The 27661-nt window shown below is 47.7% G+C and overlaps 1 protein-coding gene across 1 annotated transcript in view; it reads right to left on the reverse strand.

Annotated features, from left to right (window-relative positions):
• FUT9 (fucosyltransferase 9) overlaps positions 1–23451 on the reverse strand; it is a 193416-nt gene extending 169965 nt beyond the window's left edge. The window contains exon 1 of the mRNA XM_030199086.1: positions 23336–23451. The gene's annotated coding sequence lies outside the window, so the exon portion shown is untranslated. The remainder of the gene's footprint in view (positions 1–23335) is intronic.
• Positions 23452–27661: the final 4210 nt, after the last annotated feature.

Consider the following 27661-nt stretch of genomic DNA (forward strand, 5'->3'; position numbering starts at 1 on the left):
GAGGAAATGGTAGTGGAGGAGGTCGGGGAGGTGGGGGGCAGATTGGGGGGGGCTGAAGGGAGGGTGGGGGAGAAAAGGAGGGTAGGACAGGAGGCAGGGATGAAGGCAAGAGAGGAGAGGGAGGATGGGCTGGAGGCAGGATTGATGGAGGGGGTCGAAGAAGGGGCAGAAGGGGCGGGAGAGGAGGCAGGGGGGGGAGGGTCAGTGGACGACTCCCAAGAAGGGAGGGAGGTGGGCGAAGAAAAGAGGAAGAAGGGGAGGAAGAAAGTAAGGAAAGGGGGGGGGGCTTTTGAGCTAGGGGTCCGGGACTGGGCGGACGAGGAAGGGGAGGGTGAAGGGGAAGGGATCCCTGGAGGTAGTATGGAGCAGAGGGAAGGTAGCCAGGAGGGCGGGGGGTATGGAACGGCACAATGATGGCTGGACTGCTGTTAACATTCGCCACACTTAATGTGGCTAGTGTCGCCTCCCAGAGGGCGAGATGCTTGGCGTTCGATGGCCTCTCTGCCGTGGCGGTGGACTGTTTTCTTCTGCAGGAGACCAGGCTGCGAACGCTGGAGGAGGTTCGGCGGGCAAAGCAGGCCTGGAGATGGGGGCCCTCTATTTGGGGTCTGGCAGGGGAACGGTATGGGGGGATAGGCATCCTCTTCAAAACATTTAAAGTAGAGATCCAGAGGGTGGTGGAGCTGGGAATTGGGAGGTGTCTGGTGTTAGATGTGAGATTGCGGGGGGTGGCTTTGCGGGTGATTAACATCTACGGGCCGCAAAGCAAACGGGGAAGGGCAGCACTGTTTGGGAAAATTCGGCCGTACCTTTACACCTCACGGCAGCTAGTTTGGGGGGGGGATTTTAACACAGTCCTGAGGAAGGAGGATAGGGGGAGGAGGGCGGCGCAAGTAGGTTACGATGGGGTACGGCTAGCAGGGATCATGAAGGGAGCGGGATTGGTGGACGCGCACATAGAGTTTGGTGGTGGGACGCAGGGTTTCACTTTTGCCCGGGGCACTTGTAGAAGTAGAATCGACCGGTTTTTTAGTTCGGGGAGGGGCGTGTGGGAAGGCACCAAGGGTGGTAGAGGTTGATTTCTCAGACCACAAGATGGTGCTGGTCGAGCTGGGGGGAGGGGGGATTCACGGATTGGGGAAAGGATTGTGGCGTTTAAATCAGAAATGGTTGAGGGAGGGGGTGTTGTACCAGGAGTATTTGGAGTTTCTGGCAGACCAGGTATCCATTCAGGGTGTCTTCCCTTCCCTAGGGGACTGGTGGGAAGTTTTGAAACACCGCACCAGGGGGTTCTTTCTCCGTCAGGCGAGGAGGCAGGGGAGGGAGGTCACCCGGCTAGGAACTGCTCTGAGGAAGCGAAGGGACAATTTGATTTCCAGGGGAGGGAAGAGGGAGGACATTGAGGCCTTGCAGCAGGAGGTGGAACGGGTACAATACAATCGGTACTCTTCCTCGTCTATGAGCGGGACTTCGGGAAGCTGCTCAGCCCGAACCCTTATGACTGCTGTAAGGAAAGAAGGGAGAGGAGGGTGGTAGAGGGGTTAAGGGATGAGGGGGGGACGCTCCAGCAGTCTAGGGAAGGTATCTTGCAGGTGGTGGGGACCCACTTTGGGCGGGCCTTTTTGGACCAACGGTTGGGGGAGGAGGCCATGGCGAGGTACATTGAGGAAACCCCAGGGGTGGGTAAGGGGGGGCCTCATCTTCGGGCCTTGCTGCGGCCGTGGACGCTGCGGGAGGTACAGGAGGCCATTGGGGCCTTGCGGCGCAGGACGGCGCCGGGGCCAGACGGACTCCCGGCAGAGTTCTACCAGCAGTTTAGGGATCAGTTGGCGCCAGTCTTGTTGGCAATCTGGGAGGCGGCACGAACAGGGGGATCCTTGCCTGAGTCGATGGGGGCATCAGCTTTGGTCCTTCTTAGCAAAGGCAAGGACCCCCAGGATGTGGCAAATTGGCGGCCGATTGCACTTCTGAACACCGACCGGAAGATCTTCGCTCACATGCTCCTTGCCCGCATGAGGAAGATCTCCGGGGAAGTGCTGGCAGCCCCGCAGGGGTGTGGGGTCCCGGGAAGGGGGGTGCTAGAGGCAGTGGCCTGGGTGAGGGAGGGCCTGGAACGTAGTCGGGTGGGAGAGGGCAGGCTGGTCGTGGCCTTGGACCAGGACAAGGCTTTCGACCGAGTGCAGTGGGGTTTTTTATGGAAGGTCCTAGACCACTATGGATTCCCGGGGGAATGGATCGCGCAACTTCAGTTATTGTATGCGGGGGCGCGATTCTTTCCCCTGGTGAATGGATGGAGGGGGGCGGAGGTGGGGATCTCGGCGGGGGTGCGGCAGGGGTGCCCGTTGAGCCCCTGCTGTACGCTTTCGCCATTGATCCCCTGGTGAGGAGGCTGGAAGGGGGGGGGGGGAGGACGGGCTCAGAGGAGTGGAAGTAGGCAAAGGGAATGTGTTGCGAGTCATCGCCTATGCGGACGATATCACCGTCTGGGTGGCGGATCGCAGGGAGGGGAGGAGGCTGCAGGAGACCCTTGCAGCATACTCCCAGGCTTCGGGGTCTCGGGTAAACCTGGGCAAGAGCACCAGCTTGTGGGTGGGGCCAGAGGGACGGCGGTTTAATTTAGGTGGAGGGTTCCCGGATGGGATAGAGAAAATGAGGGTTTTGGGAGTGTATTTTGGGGGAGGGGATTACGGGCGGGGAAATTGGGAACAAAGGATAGCGGAGGCGAGGGAGAAGGTGGACCGCTGGAAGGGGTGGCGGATGCCCATGGAGGACCGGGTCCGGTTGCTGAAGAGCCAGGTGGTCCCCATGTTCCTGTTCCTGAGCTACATCTGTCTCCTGCCGGAACGCTGTTTCACGGCAATTTACAGCGTGTTCTTTCAACTCCTGTGGGGGAACAGGATGAACCCAGTTCGACGTAATTTCACTTACCGGTCGCGGGAGGAAGGGGGGGTGGGAATGGTAAACCCAGTCTTGCTATTCTCCTCCCTCTTCATCCAGTTTAACCTGGGGCGGGCGGGGGGTCTGAATGCCCCAGGATGGGTACACAGTGTTGTCCAGTGGTGGGAGGGATTTTGGGGTCCTTGGTTGGGGGGAGGTAGGGTGGGACGGTTGCGGAGGGGGTAGGCTACTATAAATCTTTGGTAAAGCTGGTTCGGCTGTGGGACATTACATGGGAGGAAGTTAGGGCAGGACAGAGGGAGATCTGGGTGGAGCGGGTTCGCTCCCAACGCTTCTCCTCTCCCCTGGCTCTTAGGGATGCTCCGGAGCCCGTGCTGAGGCAGGGCCTGCGGTTTATTTCATCCAAACGCATCCCACACAAGTACAGGGACATTGCTTGGCTGTCCCTACATGGCAGGTTGTATGTTAGGGCAAACCTTCGGTGTAGGAACCAGCAGGACCGAGACTGCCCGAGGGGGGAGTGTGCTGGCCGGCTGGAGACCATGGACCACTTCCTGAAGGAGTGTCCATTCTCCATAGCGGTTTGCCGGAGAGTGGCTGCCTTGCTGGCCATCCCCAGCTTCACGTCCTACACCTATGCGGACTGGGTGTATGGGAGGCAGGGGGAGACGGGGCGGCTAGAGCCAGGTACCGCCTTTCTAATCTCAGTTATCATCAGATACTGCCTATGGATGGCTCGCTGCGGGGTGTCCCTGGGCCAGGAGTGCAGGTCTGCTGAGCAGGTCTCCTGGGACGTTGTCCGAGCTGTCCAGGAAGTGGCCCGATGGGAACGGGTGGAGGTGGGGGTAAAGACCTTTGGGGTTTGGTGGAAGCATGTACGCTTGAAGTTGAGTTGAATGTTTGGGGGGGGGGTTGGGGGGGATGGTTTTTTGTGTAAAATTTGCATTTTTGTATAAAAGTATAGAGGGGCTGGCTTTATAACTGCACAGTGTAATGTATTGAAATTTGATTTTCCGCTTTCATTTAATAAAGGAATTCTCCAGTCTGTATATTATATAACTTGGTATTACTTATGATTTTTATTATTTTTCTCATACACTTTGACTGTGCATTACTTTTACCTCCTGTATGTTATAAATTATATAAGTTTTATTTTATTTTATTTATTTTTGAAGACTTCTGATGCAGGCCCTCTGGTCGAAACACAATGCTGTGTTGAGTCGCTTTGATTTCTAATAAACATTGTTTTACTCAAGATTGTATGCGTTCCTGTCTCTGGAAACCTTGGGCTCTATTCCCACTCCTCTTTCTTTCTTTGCATTACTTCGTGGAATCTTTTGAGTTCTCCATGCATGTGGATTCTCTAAGGCCATTTTTACTGCAGCTGTTAAATGGCTGATTTTTAATGTTGCCATTAGTGTGTGACCATTTTTAAAAATCACCGTGTGAGCACTTACCATCACCCATTTTGTAGGCGCTAAGGGCTTACACAATATACCTGTGGCTAACCAGTTAGCACGCGGTAATGGGGTTGCATTTATGGTTAGTGCAGGACTGCTCATTCTCTGATCATTACACACTCACTCCAAAAAATAAGAAATATATATATATATATATATATATATATATATATATATATATATATATATATATATTTTAGCATGTGGTTAGAACATACACATTTCAGACTTACTGCAGGACACCGGACTGCATGCTGCAGTGTTCTATTTTTAGATTATTAGGCACGCGCTGTCACCTAGCGCAGCTTAGTTAAAGGTCCCCTAAGTTTGTATTTTTTGATCCCTTCAATTTCTCTCCAGGATTCTGGACTTAATGTTGGACCGTTGTTCTGCTGCAGCTTTGCACTGCTTGTTGTTCTTATGCGGTTTTAATTTGTTTTTGTTCTGCTTGACTGCTTACAAAATTGTTTTCTGGTATATCTAGATTCTGTTTTGTTTAGTTTTCCCTTTCCTCACTGCAGCAATATAAAGAGCATATCAAATCCTTGCTGCCTTCTTGGCTCCGGAACCTGTCTACTTGTTTACAGCTGACATGATTGTTTATTACTGATTTAGATTTATTGCCTTCCTTTCTACTATGGCACCCTTTCTACTATGGCACATCTTCAGGAACAATCCAATTAAATTTCAATAAACAACATTCTTGTCAAACAATACAAAAATAATAACTTATCTAAATGCTGCAGAAGACCATCAGAGCAGAGGCGTAAAATGGATTGGCCCAGCTGCCGTGCTACTTTTGGCACTGGCAGTATCTACCCTCAGGTCAGGGAAGTCTGAGGATTTGGTTTCTTCCATTTAGGAGGAAATTCAAAATAATTAGGAAAAGAGGAAGGGAATGGGACTTGATATACTGCCTTTCTGTGGTTTTTTGCAACTACATTCAAAGTGGTTTACATACTGTATACAGGTACTTATTTGTACATGGGGCAATGGAAGGTTAAGTGATTTGGCCAGAGCCACTAGGCTACTCCTCCACACCCTGAAGGAGAAGTATAATCATCATCTTCATCATCATCATATCACTGTGATACCACGAGACACAAGAATTAAAGATAAAGAACTGGAAAAAATTAACAAAGTATCAAAACCTAACAACAGAAATGGCAAGACTCTGGAACAAACCATGTTGAGTTTTCCCTATTGTTGTAGGAGCCTTAGGCAGCATTATTCTAAGGCTGGACAAATTTCTACAAATCTTGACATTTCAGATTTAACAACATCGTGGAGGAGTGGCCTAGTGGTTAAGGTGGTGGACTTTGGTCCTGGGGAACTGAAGAACTGAGTTTGATTCCCAGCAGAGGCAGCTCCTTGTGACTCTGGGCAAGTCACTTAACCCTCCATTGCCCTGTGTAAGCCACATTGAGCCTGCCATGAGTGGGGAAAGCACGGGGTACAAATGTAACAATAATAATCAGACTTACAGAAAACAGGATGTTAGACGCACGCACAGAAACTTGATCAGAACATTCAGCAAGCAACACTGCTCGGCTGAGGAGAGAACTTTGGCTGGTGGGGGTTGGGGTCCCCCGCCAGCAAAGGTATGCGACGGGGGAGGGTTGGCGGCGGGAAGGTGGGGTTGAGAGGGCTGCGGCAGGGGGGTCCAGGGCCAAATCTACAGGGGCCCAGGCCCCCGTGGCCCCATAGTAGCTACGCCACTGGCGGTAAGCCCGCGTTGGGCTTACTGCCGCTTTGTAAAAGGGCCCCTTAGTTATCTAGATAACCGTTCCTCTGTGAATCCACACCCCCTGTAAAGGTATTCAAAGGCAGTATCCAGACAGTGCTCCTAAATATACCTGTCAGCAGTATTTTTCCAGATAGCAGACAGTGTTACCAAGATAATAATTCTGTTCTATTCTATTATACTGAGGTTTTCTATACTGCTGAGGTTCCGTAAGGATTCATAGTAAAAGAAAACCCCCAACAGTAACGGGGAAATACAACCATCTGAATAACTCAATATAAAACAACGTATTTAAAAATATGGTGCGACCGCACCTTGAGTATTGTGTTCAATTCTGGTCGCCGCGTCTCAAGAAAGATATAGTAGAATTGGAAAAGGTGCAGCGAAGGGCGACTAAAATGATAGCAGGGATGGGACGACTTCCCTATGAAGAAAGACTAAAGGAGGCTATGGCTTTTCAGCTTGGAGAAGAGATGGCTGAGGCAGGGGCGTAGCCAGACACTCAAGTTTAGGTGGGCCTGGACCCAAGGTGGGTGGGCAGAACTCCGCCTTGTCCTACAAGTGATTTGGTTTCTCCCTCTCTTGCCTGCATGCCATATGGTCTTTCAAACATCCCCTCTCCCCCATATACCTTTTAAATAGCAGATTTTCACCAGCAGCAAACAGTTGTTGGGAATTTTTGGCTGGTGGGGCTTGGGGTCCCTGCCAGCCACATTATAGGTGTGCTGCTACTTGGTGGGCCTGAACCTAAAGTGGGTGGGCCTGGGCCCACCCCAGCCCACCCTTGGCTACACCACTGGGCTGAGGGGAGACATGGGGGTAGCTATAATTCGGGTGATGCATGTGGGAAAAAAGAGCCCAAATTATAGCTACGTCATGCAAGGTTTCACGTTAGGAGTTACGGACCAAGAAAGGGATCTGGGTGTCGTCATCGATAATACACTGAAACCTTCTGCTCAGTGTGCTGCTGTGGCTAGGAAAGCAAACAGAATGTTGGGTATTATTAGGAAAGGTATGGAAAACAGGTGTGAGGATGTTATAATGCCGTTGTATCGCTCCATGGTGTGACCGCACCTTGAGTATTGTGTTCAATTCTGGTCACCGCATCTCAAGAAAGATATAGTAGAATTGGAAAAGGTGCAGCGAAGGGCGACTAAAATGATAGCAGGGATGGGACGACTTCCCTATGAAGAAAGACTAAGGAGGCTAGGGCTTTTCAGCTTGGAGAAGAGATGGCCGAGGGGAGACATGATAGAGGTATATAAAATAATGAGTGGAATGGAACAGGTGGATATGAAGCATCTGTTCACGCTTTCCAAAAATACTAGGACTAGGGGGCATGCGATGAAACTACAGTGTAGTAAATTTAAAACAAATTGGAGAAAATGTTTCTTCACCCAACGCATAATTAAACTCTGGAATTCGTTGCCGGAGAACGTGGTGAAGGCGGTTAGCTTGGCAGAGTTTAAAAAGGGGTTAGACGGTTTCCTAAAGGACAAGTCCATAAACCGCTACTAAATGGACTTGGGATAAATCCACAATTCCAGGAATAACATGTATAGAATGTTTGTACGTTTGGGAAGCTTGCCAGGTGCCCTTAGCCTGGATTGGCCGCTGTCATGGACAGGATGCTGGGCTCGATGGATCCTTTGGTCTTTTCCCAGTGTGGCATTACTTATGTACTTATGTAGTAAAACATGTCAAGCAAATAAATATGCTTTTAACTGTTTCCTAAAAGAAAAAAAAAAAAAGATACAAATCTTAGATCCTGAGGGAGTGCATTCCATAATCTTGCTCCAATAATAATGTTTATATTTCTTTTTCTTGTTGTTTTGGTTTGGTTTTTTGCAGCACTGCTACTTTAAGTACATAACATTATTAATAACCTTTCAGCACCAGTTCAATTAATTTTACTGATGCAAAAAAAAAATGCACAGGAACTGACCTTGTATTAGATACCAGCACGCAGCTATTCTGCACAGATGTAGGAAACTGTGAAAAAAAATGTTTAAAGGCTGAGCACAACACCAGGGGATTGTGCATTAATCCTATGCACTGGCAGCTCAGCACACGGCATTCTAACACAAGTGTAACGTCAAATTTATCCTTGCCAATGCAGTAATCAAACTGTACACAAACAGGTCCTGTGCAAACTTGTGCACTAACCTGAGCGAGCATTCTGAACACGTGTACGCATTTCTGCATTAAGGGTAGCTAGAGTTGTGCACAGGTCTGAGCAGAAAGAAAACTGTATGGGCATGCATTGAAACATGAATTCATTTCGGGAGAGGTGGCCTTGCACAGAAGTTTGAATGAGCAGATAAGATAAGCGGATATAAGTTTTGAAAACAACTCTTACTGAGAAAATTACCGTATTTTTCGGACTATAAGACGCACCGGACCATAAGACGCACCTAGGTTTTAGAGGAGGAAAATAGGAAAATTTTTTTTTTTTGCTTTTTCCCTCCTCTAAAACCTAGGTGCTCCGGTGCGTCTTGTCCGAATCCCTCCCTCCAAGTTCGGGATCGCCCTCAACTCAGGATTACCTCCCTCCCTCCCCCGGCCCTGTCACCACCACCTCTCCCCTTACTCACACGATCTTCCCTGGTGGTCTAGTAACGTCGGGGCAGGAAAAAGCCCCCCTCTTTCCTGCCCAGCGCGCTGCTCTCCATCCTCCTGTATGCAGCCTGACGGTCTCGGCGAGATTCAAAATGGCCACCGAGAAGTGAAGTCTCGGCGGCCATTTTGAATCTCGCCGAGACCATCAGGCTGCATACAGGAGGATGGAGAGCAGCGCGCTGGGCAGGAAAGAGGGGGCTCTTTCCTGCCCCAACGTCACTAGACCACCAGGGAAGATCGCGTGAGTAAGGAGAGAAGTGGTGACAGGGCCGGGGAGAGGGCGATCCCGAACTCGGAGGGAGGGAGGGCGGCCTGCCAGCCAGCCAGCCAGCCAAATCTCTACCTTCGGACCCCCATTTTCCTCCCAAATTTGGGGGGAAAAAAGTGCGTCTTATAGTCCGAAAAATACGGTAATTTGAATGAATATAGTTTAAAAAATATATAAAAATTGAGAAAGTTGGATAGATGAGGATACTGGCCAAAGTTGAGTTAAAGGGAGATATTTATTCATGGGTCTTCTGAGGATCCATTCAAAAATGTTTTGTTTGATGGTATTGTATTAACTTGTATGGATATTTAAACCATCATTCTTTAATTTGTGATATGCATATTATTTAGCTTTAAGCAAAACTTTGAGAGGAATGCTGTTTTGTGCATTGTGTTAGGAAGCTATGCATTAAGATGTAAGTGCAGGGTTCTAATGGAAGCTTACTACATTGGCTCTATAGCATATGATAGTGGGAAACATAGTATATAACAGCTGATAAAGACCAAAGGACCCAAACTAGTTTGTTAAATCTATTTAATGGAGGGAAACGAGACCCATCACCCACCTTTTCAACAGATATAATTATAACATACAATTAAATGTAATACACATATATCAATAATTAAGACCAGAAACTTGCTTGGGTATAAAACATGCCACAGCTTTGTTTATTAGTGACATATAGGACCCGCGCTAATAAAGAACAGATAACGTTATTTATTCAGCAGCAACACTTGACTACCTGCCATTTAACAGCTAGGAGTCATAGCCAAAGCATTAAAACCCACAATTCCTTAACCATCATATCAGCAAGGCTTAACCCTCAAGATATGGACTTCCACATCTGTACTGAGTTGAGGCGGCCCAATGTAGACTGCCGGCTGAACCTTGAGGCCCTGCCTTAAGAGCAATGCCTTAATCCGCCGTGTCATCAAGGCTAAATCATCAAGGACCTCCACGTCTGTATTGCGCTGTGGCCCAATGCACACTGCTGGATGAACATTGAGGCCCTGTCCAGAAGAACCTCCTTCTGCAGAGGCTGTAGCTCGGGTACCCCCCCCCCCCCCCCCCCACACACACACACACTCTTAAGCAGTGACAAAACTAAACAACCCTCATTCTTGCAAGTTCCTAGGAAAACAAAGCGTGGGATTTGCAGGCGAGGAAGTCACCTCCAATGAGCAGGAAGTATCCTGGTCCTTTGAGGGGCTGGCCTTATATTGGTGCTGCTAAACCCACCCTTCCCATAATGGAGTCACATCCCCATTGGCAAGTGATTCCCACCAGCAAGATCATGCACAACAGCCCAATAAGGACTAACCATGCTCCCATGCACTAAGCACAGCCCAGGTGAAGGTTCACCTTCCCTTCCTAACCACCGGAAGGCCCGGCCTGGGCGCAGAGTGCTGGAAAAGATGGGTTGGCTCATCCCCCCATTAAGGGCAGGCTCCTGACATGCAGTTCACCCTAAGTACTTCTGTTGCAATGGAATACATCCTCTCAGTTCTATGTAAATCAGGATCCTCTCCAATTGTCTCCTGAAAGGCAACCAAGGCTTCAAAGAATGGTTCAAACTGATAAGCTGATAAACTGAGCATGTACTCATCAGAACTTAATGCAGCTGAAATATTAATCTGCAATCCAACACTGCCAGAAGCACATCAAACTATTTGAACAAGTCTTAGGTTTAACAGGACTAGCTGACTTTGGGTGACATTCAGCATTAGCTTGCTTGATTTCATGAAAACAAAGAAAATAAAAGCAAGAACACAGTACAATGCACACCTTTGTGCAGGAGAAATGACCTTTCCTAGAAAACAATCAATCACAAAAAAAGATTTGAAATTCTACGTTTTCCTATAAGGTTGCACCACTCAGGTAGTAAGAAAAGAAGGATTAATTTACAACAAAAACATACACAATGAAGATAGATTTAATCCAGTAATTTTTTCCTGAAATTAATAAATAGAATGAACAGGATTCTGAAAAATAAAAAGTGCTTTATTTTGTGGAGATTCCTGACTACAATTAAACAGTCTAAAACTGTATAATACAGATGAATAACTGTAGACATGTGTATTCTGCATGCCAATGAAGGCCCCTTTCTTCCGTAAACTAATCTATCCTACACTTCAATACTGTTTTATTCGACGGGGCCCGGCCCCATTGACAGCCCCCCTCCACCTGCCACTGGGCCGGGCCCCCTGCATTCAAATCAGATCGCCTCACCTCCATGTGAAAGCGCAGCAGCGGCAGATCTCCTCCCTTCGGGCCTTCCCGCCCTCGTCTGATGTAACTTCCACGAGGGCGAGACACAGGGAGAGAAGGCTCGAAGGGAGGCAATCTGCCGCTGCTGCGCTTTCACATGGAGGTGAGGCACTGTGATTTGAATGCAGGGGGCCCAGCCCGGTGGCAGGCGGAGGGGGGCTGTCGACAGGGACGGGGGTGGGTGGGTGGGTGGAGACTGGGGACTGTGGCGCGGCGGGCCTCGGGGGGGGGGGGGGCAGCGCCGGGGGTGGCCTTGCCTGGGGCCCGGCCCAGTCTCTCGGCGGCTCTGGCTCATGCGCCCTTACCAAAAATCTATTTAGTATGCAGAAAGGGTTCACACGCTAACCATGCGCTAATCAGTAGGTGTGGCAATGTATCTGGGCTAACTGATTAGTGCTGGGCACGCCTTCACTCCACCCCCAAACACGCCCCAGTGCTAAAAAATAAGTATTTTTTAGTGCATGGGAAGTGTGCACAGATGCCAACACTACCGCGGGATGCCTGAGTGTGCCAATTGGAGATTGTGTGTTTTCTGAAGGCGACTCCCCTCCTGTTTGGATCGAAAGAAACAAACAACTGGGCGGACTGTCTGAAGGGCTTTGTCCGCTCCACGTAAAAGGCCAATGCTCTCTTGCAGTTCAAGGTATGCAAACTGCTTTTGCCAGGGCGGGTATGAGGACGGGGAAAGAATGTTGGGAAAACAATTGACTGATTCAGATGGAACTCCGACACCACCTTCAGAAAGAACTTAGGGTGCGTGCGGAGGACTACTCTGTTGTGATGGAACTTGATATAAGGTGCATGCACTACCAAGGCCTGAAACTCACTGACTCTACGAGCTGAAGTAACAGCCACCAAGAAAATGACCTTCCAGGTCAAGTACTTCAGATGGCAGGAATTCAGTGTCTCAAAAGGAGCTTTCATCAGCTGGATGAGAACAACGTTGAGATCCCATGACACTGGTGAAGGTTTTACCAGGAGCTTTGACAAAAGCAAACCTCTCATGAAGCGAACAACTAAAGGCTGTCCAGAGATAGGCTTACCCTCTACATGGCGATGATAAGCACTAATCGCACTAAGGTGAACTCTTGCAGAGTTGGTCTTGAGACCAGACTCTGACAAGTGTAGAAGGTAATCAAGCAGGGTCTGTATAGGACAAGAAAGAGGATCTAGGGGGGGGTCACGTGATGCCAGCGGGCTGAAAGGACGCTCATAGTCCAGCTCCGTTCCTATTGCACTATTATCAGCAAAATCTTCGACTTCCCCACACCCCTGAGTGCTAAAATTTACGGGTTTGTGTACCGTAAGCAGTGAGGCTCTGACGGAGGCAATAGAAGCAGCTTTAACATAGTGTTGCGGGGTATGCCAGCCAAGACTCCGCGGCCGACTCGAGAACGCATTCAACCCGGGAGCCCCAAAATGGCGGCAGCGGCGGCGCCCAGCAATGCGGTGATCACCCTGCAAGCGGAGGCTGTGCAGGAGCTGACAAAACAGCTTACGGCAGTGTTAGACGACCGCATGGCGAAATTGCAGGCGTCGGTGGACTCAATTAATGAGAAACTAGAGAGGCAGGCAGCTCGCATACAGGGAGCAGAAGAGAGAATCAGCAGGCAAGAGGACAAGGCTGAATCGCTGGAGAATCGGGTTGGATTGCTAGAAACACACACAAAGCAGTTGGAACTACTTACGGATGATCTGGAGAACAGGAGTCGGCGTAACAACATCAGAATGATCGGATTACCAGAGTCGGTGCCGGAGAAGGAGCTGAGAGACATCGTTTTAAAATGGCTCCTCGCACAGCTGAAGCTGGAGCAAATACAAGACACCATTCGGGTGGAACGCATCCATAGAGTGGGAGCCCACCGAGAAACAGCTCAGCGATCTAGACCAGTGCTAATAAGAATCTTAGACTATGGACATAAAGAGCAAATAATGCAGGCTTACAGAGCTAACAGAAACTTGGAGTACCATGGCACGCAGATTCTCCTTTTTCAAGATTACTCGGCTAGAGTATCTGAACAGAGGCGCCGCATGGGACAGTTCTGCAAGATCCTGTTTGATAAGGGGATTAGATTTACAATGATGTACCCGGCGAAAGTACGGGTAGTGCACGACAATAAGACCTTGTACTTCACTGATTCCCAGGATCTTAAAACATTTGCGAGCAAGATCTAACAATGAGCATGTCTAATAAGCAATCAGGAATCTGGGTCTGTTAAATGGTGAAGTTTGTTTTTCTCAAGGGGGGCTGGTTGGCCAGGTTAAAATGGCCCGGCTTCTTTGCCCAGGCTGCTAGCTGTTTGTGATGAAAACTGGAGAGCGGGGCCTCAGTCTCAGATCCCCAATGGAACCAGGGCTTTTGTTAAACAAAGATAAGAAGGCTCAGAATACACATAGACCAAAATAGCTGAGAGACGATCTGGCAGTCTGGGCGGAGACGAAAGGATTGTGAGTTTGAAAAGTCCAGGAGGCTTCGAGATCAGTGGTGCTGGCCTACGACAGGGGGCGAGAGATGAGGAAACAGTACAGCACTACTTTAGTGATTGCCATCTGACAGCCTGAGTGGTGACTAGCTCCTGTTTACGGTTAACATGTTATAATGTTCTGCTTTTTAGTTTTCTTTGTCTCTGTTTTCTTACCCCTTCTCCTTTTTGTATCTGATGCAGGAAAATTTGCATTGTAAGGGGCAGTGGATGTAAGTGACCAAAAAAAAGAGGTTGAGAACCTTTAGAATGTGTGGACTGAATGCAGTTTGCATGCGGTATGAGGAGATTGGGGGAGTAAAACAGACTACAAGGGGAGGGGGAATACGAAGTGAATAGGGAAGGGAGGGGGACTGGACAGAGGAAGTAAGGAGGAGAATGGTGGTGTGGCTGCGGGAGCTACCTGAATCGGGGGTTTCTCTCATTATTGGGGGCGAGGGAGGGGGGAAGAGGGGGGAAAAGGAGGGGGGGAGGGAGCAGGGGAGACATAGAAGAGGGGTGGGTAGGGAGGTCCAGTGTGTCCGGGATTTGGTTATAGATGAAAAGACCGTTACAGCAAGAACAGCATATAAAGTATGGGGGGGGCTGAGCTGGGAGGTCACCTCCAGAAGGGTTTACCAGGAAATTGTTTGGAAAGTATATCTCAACTGTAGGATAGAGGATGAGTAATATTCGGATAGCTACTCTAAATGTAGATGGGATACACTCGCCTGTTAAGCGCACAAAAATATTGAGTTATAGCAGACGCTTGAAAGTGGATATATTGCTCCTGCAGGAGACGCACCTTTCTCAACCAGAACATATGAAATTAAAGAAAGGTTGGGTTGGGGAATTGGCCACTGCCTCTTATAATAGTAGACAACGGGGAGTGGCTATTCTGGTTAGCAGATCTTTGGCATGTACTAAGCATAAGGTTATTCAAGACTCGGAGGGGAGATATGTGATTTGGGCGGGGACGATTCAGGGTGTTAAAATGGCCTTGTGTTCAATTTATGCCCCAAACGTGTACTCCCACAAATTCTTTTCTGAAGTATTGGCTGCACTTGTACCACTGAACGAATATAAATTGGTAGTGGGGGGTGATTTTAACATTACCGCTGATCCGCTTATAGACTGCAGTCCCCCAAAACCTAGGCATAAAGAAGCGAGTGGCAGGGGAATTAACTTTTTGATGAAGGAGCTGGGTGTTTTAGATGCTTGGAGGGTTCTACACCCCGATGAACATGAGTATACTTTTTATTCTAAGGTACACAAAGTGCAGGCACGTCTGGACTATGTGCTGCTACCGGCCACATCGCTATCACAATGTTGGGCGGCAGGAATAGAGGCCGGGGTAGTATCAGACCATAGCATGGTATGGGTTGATTGGGGTGGTTGCCAAAGGCAGAGTCAGGCAGCTAGTTGGAGAATGAATCCTGCATTATACCAGGACCCGAAATTTCGGGAATATCTCATAAGGGAATGGCAGGAGTTCTTGCAGACCAATAAGGCATCTGAGGTAGACCCTGTGATCTTTTGGGAGGCCGGTAAAGCAGTAATGCGAGGTAGGATAATAGCGTACTCTAGCCGCACCAGGAAAGAAAGGGACGGAGAGCTCATCAATTTGCTAGGGAAGATTCAGGTGGCGAGAGCGGAATTGGCCAGGGCTGGTACGCCCAGCAGCAGAGAAAACTTTTGGCAGCTCAAAAAGCAAATCAATGAGGTGCTTAATCAGAGGGCCAGCCTGGATGTGCAGCTTTACAAATATAATTTACATAGATGGGGCAACAAAACGGGGAAATTATTAGCCGCAATGGTAAAGAGCAGATCTGCAAAAAAGATAATTACTAGTATTAAAGACAAGTCAGGTAATACACTTAATAAAGGGGAAGATATTCAAAAGGCATTTGTGGATTTTTATAAGTCCCTGTATGATGCGGGACAAAGTGACATGGGAGAGCGTGAAAGATTTTTTCAAGATTTAAATTTGCCAAAATTGTCGTCTCAGCAGTTAGAATCTTTAAATGCTCCATTCGAGGGCTCTGAAACACAGCAAGCTATTAAGAAGCTAAAACTAGCAAAAGCTCCGGGGCCGGATGGATTGGGAGCTGAATTCTATAAAATACTGGGAGTTCAGATGGTGGGTCCCTTTGTTGAACTTTGTCAGGCCCTTTGTGGGCTGGGGCAGCATACGGGCCAGCTGACACATGCTACCATAGTAGTTTTACCGAAACCTGGGAGAAATGAAGAACAGCTGGGTTCATACCGACCTATATCACTGCTCAATCAAGATGTGAAAATTTTTGCTAGTATTATGGCAACGAGGCTGGGAAAGTTGCTACCACTTTTGGTGCAGGGGGACCAGACAGGTTTTGTCCCAGGGAGGTATGCCTCCACAAATATCTTACGGGTACTGAAGGCTATGCAGGAGACAAAGGGGAAAGAGGGGGATGCCATAATCACTTGTCTAGATGCTGAAAAAGCGTTTGACAAAGTATTGTGGGACTATCTGTTTTGGGTCCTGCCCCAATTTGGCATTTATGGGGAGTTTTTGAGGGGTACTAGGGCTTTGTACAAATCACCAACAGCACAAATTTTAATTAATGGAAGCCTTACTGAAAAATTCAAGTTGGAGCGGGGTACGAGGCAGGGGTGCCCACTATCCCCTATGCTTTTCGTCTTGGCACTGGAGCCATTAGCATGTAAAATCAGGCAATCAAAGGAATTGCAGGGCATTACAGTGGGAGCACAAGAATATAAAATAAACCTATTCGCTGATGATATGATGATCTTTCTGGAACAAGCGACTAAGGGGACCCCTGTGTTAGTGCAGTTGATACAAAATTTTGGTAGTTTCTCGGGGCTCCGAATTAATTTTGACAAATCTGAAGCCATGGCATTGTCAGCTAATTGTAGGTGCAGGCAGCAGCCTGATTTTCCTTTTGCATGGGCACGGGGAGCCCTGAAATACTTGGGGATTCACTTACACTTAGATGCCCATATGATGTATACTAAAAATGTACTTGAGAAGCTGGATAATATTAAGGTTTTGTGCGCTAGGTGGCGGGACTTACCCATATCGTTCTTAGGACGAGTGGCATTGACAAAAATGGTACTTTTGCCAAAAATTTTATACTCGCTACAAATGATGCCGTTGTGGGTTTTGCAGAAGGATGAAGCGACATATAGAAGTGTTATAACTTCCTTTATATGGGGAGCCCGTAGAGCAAGAATAGGTTACAATAAGCTGACGCGAGATCGTAACAAAGGGGGAGTGGGTCTGCCAGACTTGCGCCTGTACAATGTAGCAGCACTTATGAGATGGGTACATGAGATTCACACTGGACAAGCCAAATTTGCACCTGTAGGGACCTGGGATAGCGGACGGGAGGGGATCTCGATCTTTAACACTTTTCATTGCAGGGGTAGAAAAGCTACAATTTCTGCATTAGTCCGGCCATTAAAAAAGGCTTGGGATTGGTGGAGGAATAGAATAGGAGGGGCACAGGGCACATCCCCTTTTGTGGAAATTTTGCGTAATCCTGAGTTTACAGCGAGTCAGCCAGGGTCTCCTTTTGAGGGTTGGTTCAGGGGGGGCTGCAGATATATTGGGCAAGTGGTTGAATTGGGGAACGGTGGATGCCCCACCTTCTCTGAATGTCAAAAAGCATGGAATCTCCCCCCAAAATATTTTTATTCATACTTACAACTGCGACACTATTTGGACACCCAGAGGAGAAAAAGTGGCGCTTATGCCTCTTTTACAGCTTTAGATCAATGGTTTATGCAAACACTTAGTGCACAGAACTCGCTGTCCCTTTGGTACAAAGAGGGGAGAAAGCGCAGGCCTTCCCGATATTTTGATACGCAGCAGGAGGAATGGAGTACACGTTTGGGGAGGGCAGTATCTGAACAAGAATTGTCTAGATGCTATGAACAGGCCTTCCGGGTCACACCAAACGTGGGTTTACATGAGATTCAGTATAGAATATTGCATAATGCGTATATCACTAGATGCAAAGGGAAGGCAATGGGTCTGTGGGATACGGATGTGTGTAACAAATGTAATATAAGCAGGGGGTCCTTAGTGCATCATTTCCTGGAGTGTGTCAAACTTGAAGGGTACTGGCCTAGAGTGGTGGCATTGTTGGAAAAGGTGCTGCAAAGCTCTTATGAGTGGACATATGGAATTATGCTGATGGGATCGGATGTGGAACTGCAGGAGCAAGGGTTGAACAGTAGCAAGTGTCATTTTATATTACTGGCGCTATTGTTGGCTAGGAAGGTCATTTTGCAGCAATGGATAAGCCATTTATCGCCGCCCATTGAACAATGGTATAGACATCTACAGCAGATGGCTGACTGGGAGATCCAAAGAACAGCTAACCTGGGAAATAGGGCAACTAAGCAATATAATGGTATATGGAAGCGCTGCTTGGAATGTGTTCCAACTCGTCCTATAATTAGTGCCTTTGTTGGAATTTCTGCGATGGGTGCTAAAAGGTCTTTTTGAATGAGCAACTCTGGACGGGAGGGGGGAGGGAGGTATAAAGGAAACGGGTATAGTGGGATGGCTGGGAATGGGGGGGGGGGGGGGGAATAAAACTGAAAAATTACAAGCACGAGCCCAGAACATAACAATGTACCTTGATGGGATAATTGGGGATGGCTCGACATAATACTTATGGAGTGAATAATATGTGTACTGTATCCTATAGTTACTTTCATGTTAGTATTACTGTTTACAATTGTTATATGTTTGTATTGGAAAGCTCTGCTTGTTCTCAATAAAAAAAAGATTTAAAAAAAAAAAGAAAGAGGATCTAGGGCCTTGCTGTCACACCAGATGGCAAACCTCCTCCATTTGAAAGAGTAACACTTCTTCGTGGAATCTTTCCTGGAAGCAAGCAAGACTCAGGAGACACCCTCTGAAAGACCCAAGGAGGCGAATTCTAAGCTCTCAACATCCAGGCCGTGAGAGCCAGAGACTGGAGGTTGGGATGCAGAAGCGACCCCTCGTTCTGGGTGATGAGGGTTGGAAAACATTCCAATCTCCACGGTTCCTCGGAGGACAGCTGCAGAAGAAGCGGGAACCAAATCTGACGCAGCCAGAAGGGAGAAATCAGAATCGTGGTTCGGCAGTCTTGCTTGAGTTTCAGCAAAGTCTTCCCCACTAGAAGTATGGGAGGATACGCATACAGGATGCCTGTTCCCCAATGCAGGAGAAAGGCAGCTGAGGCTAGTCTGTCGTGGGCCTGAAACCTGGAACAGAACTGAGGGACCTTGTGATTGATCTGAGTGGCAAAAAGATCCACCGATGGGGTGCCCCACGCTCGGAAGATCTTGCGGGCGACACCTATGATCAGTGACCACTTGTGAGGTTGCATTATCCTGCTCAGCCTGTCGGCCAGACTGTTGTTTATGCCTGCCAGATAAGTGGCTTGCAGAAACATGCCGTGACGGCGCGCCCAAAGCCACATCTGGACGGCTTTCTGACACAAAGGGCGAGATCCGGTGCCTCCCTGCTTGTTGGTGTAATATATGGCAACCTGATTTCCTGTCTGAAACAATATGATTTGATTGGACAGCCGGTCTCTGAAAGCCTTTAGAGTGTTCCAGATTGCTCGCAATTCCAGGAGATTGATCTGAAGACCTTTTTCCTGAAAGGACCAGGCTCCTTGAGTGTGAAGCCAATCTACATGAGCTCAATCTCCACAGGGAAGGGAATAACCATAGCCATTTCCTGGACAAAAGAGGAAAAAGACAGACTCTCCGGTGGAGATAGTCTCCTCTGTGGCAGAGGAGAAGGATCAGAGGGAATCCCAAAGGACTCATCAGAAGAAAAGTACCTGGGATCTTCCTCTGACTCCCATGAATGCTCCTGCTCAGTGTCGGATAAAGCCTGTGTCAAGGTACTTCGACACTGAACCTGCCTCGATGCCAAGGAACGATGTCCTCTATGGCGATGTTGAGAGGCCAACGCCCAGTCCGACTGCGACGAAGCTCCCTCCACTGACGTCGAAGGAGAGTCAACCTGGGTGGCAGCCGATACTGCAGGCGGCACCGCAGTCGGAGACCTCACCGCAGAAGGGCCAGACACCGATGCAGCAGATGGTACAGAAGGTGCAAGCGCCCCCAACAGCAAAGCTGACTAACATAGCAGTCCCTCCAGAAGTTCTGGACGCAAGGCCCGGAAGTGCTCATCGAGATCCACCATCGGAAAAGGCTGTGGGGTCTGTGGAACAGGCAGTTGTCAGAATCTGTGGAGGCTCGAGAGCAGGCATCAGGCTGTTAGGAGACCGACGCATTGGCACCTCCTGTATCGAGGAGGAGCGATCCTCTTGGCGCCGACGCTTCTCAGGTGCCGACTCTCTCAATGCCCCGGAGCTCCCGGTACCGTGCGTCGAAGGAGAACGATGACGGTGCTTCTTCGCCTTCGCTCGACGCCCGTCATCGAGACTCCTCGGTACCGATGAGGAGGACGTGGAATCTTCACATCTCCTCGGGCCGGGTCCGATGAAAGTCGGTCCAGGGGGGCCTGCATAACAGGAGGCCTCGAGACAGGTGGAGACCCACTCGACGCCTCACTGGTCCCAGCGCGAGTTGGTCTCTCAGCAGCCATTACCTCTGGTCCTGACGTCGATGCTCCTGTCGATGTCGACGCCGCCGCCGCTGACCTCAGTACCGATGTTGATGTTGATATCGAAGGACTGGACCGAGCCCCAAAAAGCTTTTCTCGGGCTTCTCGAGACGCTTGGGTCCATTTCTTCATATGAAGACACAGACTACTAGCGGCTGGGCTATGGTCAGGCCCAAGGCACTGGATAAACCAGGTGTGGGTATCAGTACCTGAGATGGTCCGGTTGCACAGAGTACAACGTTTAAAGCCGCTGGATGTCTTCGATGACATGGAAGGAAAAACGGCTTCGACAAAATCAAAAGACGCGTGTGCCTATTAAAAGAAAAAAGGGCACAAAAAGAAAGGAAGAACCCGACCGCGTGGCCTAAAGCCGGCCGCGTCGAAAAACAAAGGAAACATTAAAAAGGGGGGCTAAACTAAGAATAGCTACACAGAGTTTTTTTAGTTTTTTTTTTTTTTTTAAAGAAAAAAATGATGAGAAAATAAAGAATGATAGAAGTTTTCAGACTCTTTTTCTGGGCCTTATGAGCACAGAAAAAAACCTGTCACCTCGTTTGCAGACAAGAAAAAACTGAGGAGGCATGCTCAGCATGATGGGCGGGAAGTCGTCCGCGCATGCGCGGTTGGCGCTGCTGCTGAAAACTTGCCGTTTCCTGGGCTGACCCGGATGTCGACCCACATATGTGAGAATAAGCAGCCTGCTTGTCCTCGGAGAATAATGATTTTCTTTTAAAAATATGTTTCTTCATGTCATCTCGGTCTTATTTAAATGCAAGGTGATTTCAATGTGACTGTTATAAGACTCATTGAGAAGTCACACACAGAAGAGGCTGGCAAAAAAAAAAAAACTAGCATGAGGGAAGCATTTCAGCTCTCAAGGAAAATAATTTTCTATTTTCTAGACTCGTTTTAGAAAGTTGTAAACGTTGAAACAGGCACACTTTTCTTTCATGCCTCTACTCGGGTAAACATTCCAGACGAAAAAACAAAAAAACAAAACACCTTTCACCAGATTTACTTGAAGGCAACCCAGCGAAATGAAATATTAAAGCTGCATCTGCAATAGCTTCTGGTGTATGGACTTTCACTGCATGGGGGATGGGTAGCTCCTTTACAAGCACAACTTAATCCTCTCTAAAGATGGGCTAACTTTAAATCCCCCTTGGCCACAATTCCTAATGTTCCTTTTAAACAGCCGCCTTCCACATCTTTTCACCGGCACTAAACAAAGAGACGATCGCTCCGTGATTGATACTGGAAAGTGGAAAAGATAGGGTTTGTCTTTCATCATCCCCCCTTGTTGAAACTAACTCCCCCCCATCCCCTCTCCCTCCCCACCAGTCTCCCGTTGTCATAAGGCATTCGCTTTGTTGCAGATTGTGGAAGTAAGTAGGGAAGCACGCAAACACACCCACCGATTTACATTCCACCAGAAATGCAATGCAAAAATCTTACAGCAAGCAGCAACTGGTGCGGTCTAATTCCACCCAAATCTCCCCCCCAGCCACTGGACCTTGGTGCTGAAATTCATCTCACCCTTAAAAGGACGCAGCAGCCTTAAACAAAACACTTGCACTATTCAATGCAGTTTCACATAAATCTCAACCGCCCCACCCCCCACCTCCACCACCAAAGAGTCTTCTAAAGTATCCCCCAACCGGCTAAGACGTAGGAAAGAAACAGAGAATAATGCAGCCACTGTATGTTTAGAAGAAAACATTTTCTGTGTGTGTGTATTTGTTGAAAGGGACGGAGCGCTTGGCGCTGATCAGCATTTTCAGCACCACAGATCTGAGCAACAGTCATGTGCCCTGGTCGATCCACACAGATACAGCTGTGTCTTGTAAAAATTATACAATTGTTGAGCCTTCGAAAGGCTACAACCCCCCCCCCCCCCCCCATCCCACGAGCAAAGAAGGATGGCAAAAGGCACTCTGCCAAAGCATGTCGAACTCAACTTTCTAGGTTGTGAAACAAATCTTCTGCATGAATTCAGAGGGGATGGGGGGAAACGAAAGACGATCAATGTGGTCAAGAAATAAAAGTGAGTCGAGAGCACTTTTCTTTTTTTTTTTTTTTTCCCATCACCGCACTGCAGTCATGCCAACAGCTATCGAACATCACAAGAACGGTCAGATCTGGAGAAGAAAGTGTAACATTTGCTAGGTTTCTTTGATACTCCTACCTTAATCCCTTGGTTGTCACCATAAACTCTCTCTATATATATAAAAAAAAAAAGTTTAGGAAAATAGATATTTCTTTGATCTTCATTCATTTATTCTAAAGAATTAAAAAAAAAAAGAAACAGCAACTTAAACTCATCAGTCCGGGGGGGAATCCACGACCCGATCTAAATTGCCACTGCAGAGAGACAGGTGCTTTCGGGATCCAGATTTGCACTTAAATGGTAGGATGAGGTTTCCGGGGAGGAGAAAACAAAGTTTGCCCTTTTTTTTTTTGTTTGTTTGTTTTGTTTCCATGCTTGGTGCACACCAAGAAAGACACTGGGAGGCGGAGAATGCGGCCAAGTGAATGGCAAAGATGTTGCACTAATTCTCAGATCGCCTAAGTACGAGAGGAGTATAATAAATAAATGCCCGAGCGAGGGGGGGGGGGGGGGGGTCGCCCCTATGCAGGATGGCGATTCCTAGAGCGAGAAATCCCACGATCTGAGATCCATGATGAGCAACATCCCCTCCCCCCTTTTTTTGTCCCTATTCTGCAATATCAAAAATGAAATAAACCCAAAATAAATAAAAAAAAAAAGATGCTGCCTGACACTTCTCGTTCCGGCACAATAGTCTCTTCCTCCGAGCAGCGCTGCGCCTCGCCAAGGGCACGAGAGCCGCCGGCAGGTGCTGCAGGTGCGCGCGCGACGGAGCGCGAGGCGCAGGAATCAGGAAAAGCGAGCGCGCGGGGACCGAGAGAGAGAACCTCTAGACTCGGGGGACGGAGCGCTAAGCCCGTTCCACTTACCCGGTTCTGACGGGAAGAGCTGCTGGTCGCTGCCGCCGCGGCTGCTGCTGCTCTCCTAAAAGCCAGCCATGATGCTGCGGGCGGGCGGAGCGGACCCGGAGCTCGGCGCTGCCGCTTCCTTGTCCATCTCCATTTGCGCGGGCTACAGTGCGAGAGAGAGAAGAAGACAGAGGAGGAGGAGGGAGGGAGCCAGTGCCGGAGCTCGAGCTAGGAGCGCGCGCCACCACCGCCGCTTCAAAGAGAGTGTGGGGGGCGCGCGCGCAAGAATGGAGCTGAGAAGGGGGGAGGGAGAGGGGGAGGGGGTGGGCTCTGCACGCGCTTTGGTCCTGCACCAGCGCCTTCGACTTTTTGGCATGGCCGGTCCTCCCGGGCTGAACGCGCTGGGGAAAGGCTGACCCCGGCTGTGCGCGAGGAAGATGCGAGCAAGAGAGAGATGGTGTTGCTGGTGCTGCTGTTGATGCAGATCTAGCAGCAATGTGTGCTAACACAGCTCTTATTTATTGCTTTTTTTTTTTTTTTTTGCAGTGCAAATTGCAATTTTCTTTCGCCGTCTCTAGCATGGTTCTATTTGCCCTAAAGAAGTGAAAATGCAGCGCGCGCTGTCTAGAATTAGTTCTGCTTTGATTTTCTATGGTGACCGTTTTCAAGATTGGTTTTTGTTTACATGCTCTTCGATAACGGCGTCGATTTTATTTCGGTGGGTGTCCTGGTTAGTTTCGGGATACGATTCCATAGATGTCAGATCTGAGCAGTTCTGAACACCTATATTCTATTGAGGAGGAAATATTATGAATTTTCATGTTCAGTCTGCAGTCTCCTACAACATGGTGAAAAACATCTATAGGGGCTGTTTTTGCTAACTATGGGAATGTTCCATGTTTGATGAAATAGGGCCGTGTTCACAAACGATCTTTAATATTACTAATCCAATCCAGCGATAACCAGCGATGATTATGTGTTGTCTCTCTTATCCCACTCACAGCCTATCGTTGCTGAAAAAAATGTGAATCACATATGCAACATTTCCTCTAACCAAAGTTTTAAAGCGACAATAGTAGAGGAGTGTGGTAGCCGTGTTAGTCCACTCTTAAGGTTATCAATAGAAATCAAACAAAATAAAACATGGAAAAGAAAATAAGATGATACCTTTTTTATTGGACATAACTTAATGCATTTCTTGATTAGCTTTCGAAGGTTGCCCTTCTTCGTCAGATCGGAAATAAGCAAATGTGCTAGCTGACAGTGTATATAAGTGAAAACATTCAAGCATTACTATGACAGTCTGACAGGGTGGGAGGATGGGGGTGGGTAGGAGGTATGCATGGGGACATCAAAGCATATCATTGATATTCTAACAGGATGGGTGTGGATAGGTGAGGGGTGGGGTGATCAACAGAGACATACAGCTTTATGGTTTATAATGGGCTAGGAACCCCATATCCTTGTTAAGTCCTTTCTGTTGAGTGTTAAAATATTCAATCATTCTGACTTCAAAGGTCTTACGTTCTTGTATGGTTTTAAAGTTACCTTTCAGGATTCTCACAGTGAAGTCACTGGTACAGTGTCCTGGTCCTGTAAAATGTTGACCAACAGGTGTGGGAACCCTACTGGCACCAGCATTGTTCATGTGATGTCTATGTAAATTGAATCTTGTCTTAAGCATCTGGCCTGTTTCTCTAATATAGCATCCTTCATTACATTTTTTACACTGAATGATATATACCACATTGGAAGTTGAGCAAGTGAAAGATCCCTTTATGTTGAATATCTTTCCTTTGTAGATGACTTTGGGGTCCTGTGAAATATTTTGGCATAGTTTGCAACTGGATAAATTACAGGGAAGTGTGCCCTTCTGTTCTTTTTCAGTCTGTGATGGAAGTTTACTTCTGATTAGCTTGTGTTTTAAGTTGGGTGGCTGTCGGAAGGCCAGTACTGGTGGGGATGGGAATATCTCTTTCAGTAATTCATCCTCCTGGAGTATAGGTTGTAGATCTCTTATGATTTTCCTCAGTTTTTCCAGCTCTGGATTGTATGTCACTACAAGGGGGATTCTGTCTGTGGATTTTTTCTCCTTGTACTGTAGCAGATTTTCCCTGGGTGTTTTGAGGGAGGAGGCAATATCCTTGGAGATTATTTTGGGGTTGTAGCCTTTCTGTTTGAAGGATGCAGTCAGGCTTTTAAGGTGTCTGTCTCTGTCCCCTGGGTCAGAGCAGATACGGTGGTATCTTGTGGCTTGGCTGTAAATGATGGATCTTTTTGTATGTGAAGGATGGAAGCTGGAGTTGTGGAGGTAGCTGCATCTGTCTGTGGGTTTCTTGTATATAGATGTTTGTATACAGCCATCACTGATTGAGACCGTGGTGTCCAAAAAATTTACTTTTTCTGGGGAGTAGTCAGTTTTGAATCTGATTGTAGGATGGTATGTATTGAAGGCAGAATAAAATTGTTTCAGAATTTCTTCACCCTCCGTCCAAATCATAAAAATGTCATCGATGTACCGGTAGTATTTTAGAGGTTTGATTTCTATTGATAAAGCGACAATAGTAACTAGATTTTCAAAGTATTCATGCGCTTGCTGCTTGACTGCCTTAGTCTATCATTTACATAGAAACAGATCATTTAGGTAAGGCTCACACAGCCTATCATCTCTGTGAGAAACCTATAATTCCCTGTATTCAGCACCTTTTCCAGGAGGAAGTATCTTGTAGGGTTAATCTTGAGTCCACTGGCTTTGAATCTCACAGTGTGACCTCTGGTTCTTAAATTCCTTCCCACTGAATAATGGTTTATTTCTAATGCATTATTTATACCTTTCAAATATTTGAATGTTTCTACCATAGTAACAGATTATTTGCACACTATAACATAATCACAAACGGGCCCCTTCTACTAAGCTGCATTAAGCGCTAATCTGCACCTAATGCAGCAAAAATGACCTAACACGGGACACACTAAAGCATAGCTTCTGTGCATGCTGTGCGAGTGGTATTTTTATTTATTTATTTTTGAAGGGGCAGGTCAGGGGCAGAGAGTAGTTGTGGATATGCTGACTTAGGGCTTCTTTTACAAAGCTGCGCTACCGATTTCCACGTGGCAATTGAGAGGAAGCCCGTAGGAATTGAATGGGCTTCCTCTCATTTGCCAGACCAGGAATTAATTGGTAGCACTGCTTTGTAAAAGAAGCCCTTAGCTAACTCAGTGACATCACGGCACGCTAACTTCTTAGCACATCCATAACACGGGAGCCCTTAGTGCCTCCTAAATAGGAGGTGATGTTTTCCTGCAGTTTTTTAAAAAAAATTGTCACCTTTAGAGGACTTGTGAAAGGAGTAACAGTTCCCAGATGTAACTGTCATGGCCGCCAACAGCTGGAGTAGAATTTTTTTGTTTATGCTCATGCTACATTATATTGAGCAATATTTGGGCTTTAAAAGTCGTAACAATTGTACAATATACAGATAGTATAGATCAGATACATTGACTCCTGAGGCAGGCATTTTGTTGTCGAAACACGGTTCCATGTCGAGTTTGTATATAAGTACATAAGTACATAAGTAGTGCCATACTGGGAAAGACCAAAGGTCCATCTAGCCCAGCATCCTGTCACCGACAGTGGCCAATCCAGGTCAAGGGCACCTGGCACGCTCCCCAAACGTAAAACCATTCCAGACAAGTTATACCTAAAAATGCGGAATTTTTCCAAGTCCATTTAATAGCGGTCTATGGACTTGTCCTTTAGGAATCTATCTAACCCCTTTTTAAACTCCGTCAAGCTAACCGCCCGTACCACGTTCTCCGGCAACGAATTCCAGAGTCTAATTACACGTTGGGTGAAGAAAAATTTTCTCCGATTCGTTTTAAATTTACCACACTGTAGCTTCAACTCATGCCCTCTAGTCCTAGTATTTTTGGATAGCGTGAACAGTCGCTTCACATCCACCCGATCCATTCCACTCATTATTTTATACACTTCTATCATATCTCCCCTCAGCCGTCTCTTCTCCAAGCTGAAAAGCCCTAGCCTTCTCAGCCTCTCTTCATAGGAAAGTCGTCCCATCCCCACTATCATTTTCGTCGCCCTTCGCTGTACCTTTTCCAATTCTACTATATCTTTTTTGAGATACGGAGACCAGTACTGAACACAATACTCCAGGTGCGGTCGCACCATGGAGCGATACAACGGCATTATAACATCCGCACACCTGGACTCCATACCCTTCCTAATAACACCCAACATTCTATTCGCTTTCCTAGCCGCAGCAGCACACTGAGCAGAAGGTTTCAGCGTATCATCGACGACGACACCCAGATCCCTTTCTTGATCCG

Source organism: Microcaecilia unicolor, chromosome 3 (assembly GCF_901765095.1).
Source record: "Microcaecilia unicolor chromosome 3, aMicUni1.1, whole genome shotgun sequence".
NCBI classification, from domain to species: Eukaryota; Metazoa; Chordata; class Amphibia; order Gymnophiona; family Siphonopidae; genus Microcaecilia; species Microcaecilia unicolor.